The sequence below is a fragment of the Eptatretus burgeri genome, chromosome 1, assembly GCF_056783735.1.
Source record: "Eptatretus burgeri isolate ZD-2024b chromosome 1, Ebu_testis_v1, whole genome shotgun sequence".
NCBI classification, from domain to species: Eukaryota; Metazoa; Chordata; class Myxini; order Myxiniformes; family Myxinidae; genus Eptatretus; species Eptatretus burgeri.
In genome coordinates, this window is record NC_140961.1 from 132,553,521 (window position 1) to 132,561,020 (window position 7,500).

A 7,500-nucleotide genomic window follows, 5' to 3' on the forward strand; every position below is an offset into this window, starting at 1 on the left:
CACGTGGGGGGCCGATTGGCACGATCATGGTGAGGCCAAAAGGCCCACCCGTGACTAGCTCCCGGCATTAGTCCGAGAGGGTCACGACAGAATTGTCCGTCCGGTGGGCGACGTGCCGCGATTCGAGTTACGTGGCCACTCGCATGCCGGCGGGCGCGAATTCGCAACAACAACAACAAAAAAAAAAAAAAAATATATATATATATATATATATATATATATATATATATATATATATATATAAAGACCACAAGGGGAAAACCAGAGATGTCACTTTTTATAAATTTCAGGGTTATTGCACCTGCCAATCGTTGGCAACATAAGGTTTCCTCTCACAATATTACTTTAACAAATAACCAGGGGTGTCACCTAATTTATATGGTATAAAGTTTAGCCATGCAATGAAAAAACAAGTGTTGTCAAAGCTGAACAAGTAGAAACCCAGAGTTGTCAGTACTTTACTCTTGGTTATCTCCCTTTCATTCATGTTAACTGTTCCACCATAATATTCAGAGTTGAGAAACTTAAAAATGAAAGGTTGTAAAACTTTCACAGCATAAACTCTTTGCACTACAATAGCCTATTTGGTTATATCATGGGCTCCGGAGTTGGTGCATATCGTGGTTCAAGCCTGGTCAAACCTTTATTGTGACTTTTATGGGACCCATGCCGTGGCTTAATGGTTAGCGCGTCTGAGTACCCATCCTCATTCGATGTACCCACCGCCCAATCAACCTGCTTAGGTATATGAGGGAGTCACATGAGGTGACTTCGGCTATCGCGGGGGTGGTTTATCCTTGGTTTCCTCCCGGTTTTCCATCATATTAAGTAGTACGGAGTAAGAAATGGAGACTCCATCGTCATATAAGCGAAATACCCTTGAGTATGGAGTTGAACACCAATCAAACAAAAAAACAATGACCGTTTAATGTTGAAATAAAATCTGTGATCACCAAAGTCATGTAATGTATGCTAATAACCAACAAGCATGAATTTGCTCCACATCCTGGGTTAAAATTGCATGGCAATTATTAAACAGGGGAATAACCAGTGATGTCAGTTTGCAACATTGATTCGTTCTTTGCTCTTAAATTAAATAACACAGAAGCTTGGCAAATGCTACATGCTTAATTTGATCGACCAATGATCACTCTTCCTTTTACTGGAAAAGAAATCTATGACAGTTACTACAGTCCACCAAAGTCTTGAAACTTTGTTTTTCAGTTTCTTCAAAATTGACTTATCCTGACATCTCTGGTTTTCCCCTTGTGGTCTTCATATGTATGTATGTATATATGTATATATGTATATATATATATATATGTATGTACATATTGTTACGGAAATGGCCCTTAGTATGCTACTAAATATAGGATTAGCTCAGATCCCCCATTAAATGCATGTTTAGCCAGGCTGTTCGGTAAAATGGATGTTACAGGTGTGTCGGGAGGAGAAAGAGGCTGTTTATTGTCCGTGCGGTGGTGGTGTACCGAGAGCTTCCTCTTCTTCCTTCCCCTCTCCGGACAATAAGCCCCGCCCAGTCGGCTGAGGGGGAGTGGCCTGGAGAGGGAGCTGGAGCTGGGGGGAGGAGTTTTCGGCTTCGTAAAGGGGCGCGCCCCAAAAATAAAAAGTGGAAAGAAATTGAGAGGACGGAGTTGAGCAGTCGGGCTTCGAGGCAAGCATGCGTCGGGAAGGCAAGAGAGAAACGACGGGTGTCGAGAAGCGATCTGCTGGATGAGCAGTCAGTTTTCGGAGGTGAGAAGAAAAGGAAAGCGAGTGGTGATTCTGCAGAGAGAGAAACTGAACCTGGGCGCGCCGGGTCTGCCTTCTATGGCCTGGAGAAGCGAGCGAGGGCCGAAGGAGAGGCAGGGAATGGACTGCATGAGGTCTGTCTGCCCTCGGCTGGATGAGAGACGACTGGTGGGAGTCGTGATCTGCTTTGTAGGAGACAGCTGTGTCTGTCTGCGATCTGCTTCGTGAAGGAGGCCTGGTGAACAGGCCAGGCCTGGACTTGTATGCTGGACCTTGTGAGAAACCAGCTGAAACTCATCATCGACCTGACGGTCTGGTGCAGTCGACTTCGCGGGGTTTGAATGCGCCGAGGCTGTGTGCGTGGGAGCTGCCGGGAGCAAGAGTACGACGCCTCCATTTTGCCACGCGGCGTGTTCGAGCTTGGAGCTCGAATCCGTGGACATCGGCTTATGAGCGACATTCGTGCTTTTGACACTTTCCTCTCGTCCATGAAACATCACCAAGTACTCTGTCTTGTCTGCATGCTGTCTATGTCTTGTTTGCATGTCGTTTAAGGCTTATCTCGTTTGAAACCCTTTCCTGCTTCATCTCCCTTTCCTGCCCCCTTCGAAACCTTTTTAGTTGTTAGAACACAGAGGCCCCTTCAAAACCCGTAAACCGTATCTCCCTAGTTAAGAACGGGTTATAGACTAATTAAAACATTGTCGTGAATGTTTTCCTTGTGTTGTGTTCTCTGATGAGAACCCCCCACCCCCGGATCCGCAACATTTGGTAGTCGGGAGCGGGATATTTGGACCTGTGGTGCATTTCGCACCCCGAACATTGGTTACGAGAGGCGCGAGGAAAAAAAAACGGTCCAAATTTGCTTTGATTTTATTTTGATCGGATCGGGTGTAAAACTTGGAAATTATCAAGAAAATGGAGTCGCAAAATGGCGGTGCAGCTCCACTCGGCGCGACACGAAGCAGGAGTGGGCTAATTATAGCGCAACGAACCGTGCGGCATGGGGGAAGCGCTCCCACCCACCGGTTCAAACCATATGGTCATGGCAGGCGAAGCAGGACGACTACGCTTACATTGACGAGCTTCATGCACGATTGGAGGATACCCTGGAGCAGAGGAGGGGTGATGGAAATTATATCGAGGAATTGCATATTCAATTGGACGAGGCACGATGGCAGGCAGATGAGGTTCAGGAAATCATGTGCACAGGGAGTCGCAACAATTGGCCGATGTACAGGAACGAATTCGGTGGCTGGATTGTGGGTTGGCTGGCGCATTGTGGGACGGGACAGAGTTCAGATGGAAATACGATTTGGAATTGAAACAACTGAAGGAAGAGGTAAGATCAGGCAATCAGATAAGAGAAAGTCGAGAACAGAAGATAAAAATAGGAGAGGAATATCTGGAGCAAAGGAAGGAAGAATTATTGGAAAAGTCAAGACAGTTCGAAGAACTACAGGGAGAAATGAGGAAAGTCGAGGGGAGTACCCATAAGTTGGAACAAGAGAAGAGCAAACTGAACAAAATAATAGAGGAGGAGCAAATTAGTAACTCCCAAAATAGGAAGAAGAATGGAAAACAAAGCTGGAAAAGGAAAAACAAGAACACGATTTGGAATTAAAACAACTGAAGGAAGAGGTAAGATCAGGTCATCAGATAAGGGAAAGCCTCGAACAGAAGATAAAAAGAGGAGAGAAATCTCTGGAGAAAAGGAAGGAAGAATTGTTGGAAAAGTCAAGACAGTTCAAGGAACTACAGGGAGAAATGAGGAAAGTAGAGTGGAGTACCCACAACGTGGAACAAGAGAAGAGAGAACTGAACGAAAGAATAGAGGAAGAGCACATTCGTAACTCCCGGGATTGAGAGAACTTCGAAGAAGAATGGAAAACAAAGGTGAAAAAGGAAAAACGGAAACACGATTTGAAATTGCAACAACTGAAGAAAAAGGTAAGATCAGGCGATCAGATAAGAGGAAGCTTAGAACAGAAGATAAAAAGAGAGAAATATCTAAAAAAAAACTAAAGGAATATGGTAAGAAAATGGACGACATGAGGAGGGAAGCGTGCGAAAGAGGTGTGGAGATGAGGAAGGAATGATGGGAAAAAGCTTCTGAGTTACGGAAACACCAAAACAAAGAGAGGGGATTACAAAACGAGCTGATGATGTTAAGAGAGGAAAGAAAGAGAACGGAGAATGAAACGTGAAGGAACCACACTGGGCAGATCGAACAGTTAGAAGCCAAGGCAAGATTAAAGAATGAGATGCAAGAAAGAATAGTGAAAGAACAACGAATGAAGCAGGAAAGGGAAATCAATAAATTGAAGGAAACTATGAGATTGGAGAATGAAAAACATGAGAGACGGTGGGATAGAAAACAAAAAGAAAACGAATTTGAAATTGACCAACAATGGAGAGAGCAAGGTTGGAGTACGCAGAGATGGAAAAACTCCGGAAAGATAACGAACAACTAAAAAGGCTCGGAGAGGAAGAACGACTCGAATGGAAAGGAAAATGGAGCCAGGAAGTAGAACAGCACAATAATGTGGGATGTGTGACATCACCACAGGGAGGAATGTTAGTGGTGTGGAACTTGATTGACATCACTAGTCGGATGACACCACAATTACAGCAAACCCCGGTGACGGAGACATTGAGGGAGCATTCGGGGTTGTTGACGAATGAAACGCATTTTGAGCAGGTCCAGCATGTGGAGCTGACAGCTCCAGAGGAGTGTGGCGAACCGATGATGGGCAACCTGCTGGAGAGAAGGGAACGGACAGAGGTGACTCTGAAAGGAAGCAGGTACGTGGGTACATGCAGACATGGTGCGGACGAGGAGCTTAAGGTAGAAATTGAATTTTATGTTTATGAAGAGACTCTGTCCGATGGGGTGCACGTATGCGTGACCCCTGAATGTGCGTGTGGAGTGCCTGTGAACGAATGCTGTGAGCCCACAGTCCAGACTACAGCACCGGTATGTGCTGCCGAGGCCGAAACGAGTGTGGGTACTTGCGTGGCGTTCGGGAATGTAGCCTTGGAGTGCGAGGCGGTTGGTCAGTGCGCAGGCAAGGTTGAAGGTGTGGAATGTGAACACCTAGCCTTGGAATGTGTGCAGCCTGTTTTGTGTGGGAGTCCTGAGCGTGGAATGAGTGGTGACATAGGAAATGGGTTAAAGATGCAAGGGAAAATAGAAATGCCACCAGGACAGAACTTGAGCCAGGGGACCGAAACCATAATGGACAGCTACGCAAGGGTTCTTACAGAGTTGGAGGTGCTGCATCCAGGAGCAGGCTTTAGAAATTGGATTTTAATTTCTCTATCAGCCTCACAGGAACTTTGGGATAGAGTGCAGATGAGTAGCAGGTGGCACTGGCGTGTGTCACTTGGTCTTCAAACCTTTCTGAGCACACGAGGGGTTTGGCTAGCTGAGTGGGATTTATCTGTCTTCTGGGAGTTATGGAGAAGAGGGGGAGGCCGCTTCCCCGATTGGGGTTTACCTGATTTCCGTGAACCCTGGAGAAGAGGGGGAGGACATTCCACCGATTGGGGTTTACCTGATTTCCGTGAACCCTGGAGAAGAGGGGGAGGCCATTCCACCGACTTGGGTTTGCCTGACTTCCACGAACCCTGGACAAAAGGAGGTGGTGGACCACAACCCCAATTGAGACGTGACCCCTTTGAACAGTGGAGGAAAGGCCGGGGGGAGGGGGTCATGTAATGGGTAATGAGGGATTCGTTCCCTCACTCCCCTTGACCCTTCCAATGAGCCAAAGAAGCAGGCCAAATTGGGATGTAAGAAATTGATTGAAAATTGTACAGACAGTGATTGCAACTTGAGAGATAACAGAAGGCATGAGTGGCACGAGTGCATTTGGGTGATTATTGAAAAATAAGCGCTGGAGACATTACAGGCAGAGCGTTAAACACCTGAAACAAATGGATGACAAAGAGTGGCTTGTTTGAGGAAGGATTGAAATGCCTGGTTAGAACCATGCAGAGTTTCATGAGGCTGGTGAAGAGATTTTGATGTGTTGTTTAAATTGTTGGAAATAAACAATTAGGGCAGTATGGAGGAAGCCAGCGGACGATGGACGTAGTGACAAATTAATTGGGGTTTGATGAAAAAGTGCACCAGTTAAATTTGATGACCAAGTGGGATCCGAGGGACTGGTGTGTTTTTGTTTTCACATAAAAGTGAAAGGTGTTGGATGGTGTTGTGGACTGGATGTGCAGCACTGTGGAATGAATGACAAAAGTGTTTGGGTGAATGGCACGGTTGTTCGAACGAGGAGAGTGAGTGCGAACAACGTACCCTGTCGGTAGGAGTCTTCTAACCAAGTTAGTGTTGGTTAGGGGGACTTAGAGGATTCGACATGGAATCTGGCTGCTGTTCCATTGTGCAGGCGGACTGCGAGGGGTTAATGCAGGATACTGGTTGGTGGTGTGACATGGTATGGGAAGTTGGTGTGTCAGGAAATAGGGCAGCAGGGCTTTGGGGGTTCCTGGCAGGTGAAGGATGTCAGAGGTGCCAGGAGAGCACGGTAGGTTCCGTGCTATGAGAGCACAGTGTCGGTGCTATGAGAGCACAGTATGGGTGCTATGAGAGCACAGTATGGGTGCTATGAAAGCACAGTATGGGGGCTAGAGAGAGCCACCCCTTAGTTCGGAGCGCCAGAAGCCCGCTCAGGTGAACCCCGAGGTCGCTGGGTGTCCTCCACCCCCGATTGGAAGCAGGCAAAGAGGCCTAGTAGTAGTCACACTCCCCAGCCAGCGAGTTATGCCTGGCACCACCGAATGGAAAAAGACAAATACGGGCCTTGCCCAGGTTTAATAGAATGGAACAGTGTACCGCGTCGGGAAAATGGGTCATTAGGATCATTCTAGCCATAGCAGGGTTTGTTGCATTGTCGGGAACTAAAAGTAAATGGTTAGGTTTGATGGACTCTCCTCCGCACCATTCATGCATGACACCTGGTACGAGCAGTGTTGATGGGAAGAATTGTTGGCAAGGGCCAGGCTAGTTCACCCTCTCCAAGTGCCAGAGAGGCCACCAGTATGTCATGAGCATTGAGCATCCATCCACGAAGATAACCGTTGAGTAAGAAACACACCATCCTGTCTGTAAAAGAAAATAAAGAGAGAGAAAGAAAGAAAAAAAATTACCCCCGTGTGGGGGTGACGGTCATCTCTATAATACCACAAGTTCTCAATGTTCAGTTATGACCGAAGACTACTGCGCAGCTCGAACTGCGCAGTTTGGTTAAAGATGACTCGGCATTTTGGCGCGCACGAAATTATATTTTGAAAATAAATGCCGACGTTTGCATTTCGGGTTTTGAAACTTTTGCACCTTCGGCGGAAAATGTATAAATATACAAGGTCAGCTGCTATGCAATGACACCATTCACTAACTTTTACCATGCCCAGTCGAGAATATATAGCCTCCTGAAGGTAGGGCAGTTTTTGTTGCAAACTTTGAAGTCACTTGACGTGAAAGCGAAATTCGAAAATCCGTCCCGACCAAATTTAGATATTGTCCCATACATTCATATGCCACAATCAAATTCAAGATCGCTTGAGAAATGTAGGAGGAGATAGATTTTGAAAATCGTCACTTTCGCATTTTTTGCCAACTTTTAAGTCACGTGACACGAAAGCGAATATCGAAAATCCGGCCTGACCAAATTTAGATATTGTCCCATAGATTCTTATGCAACAATCAAATTCAAGATCGCTTTAGAAATG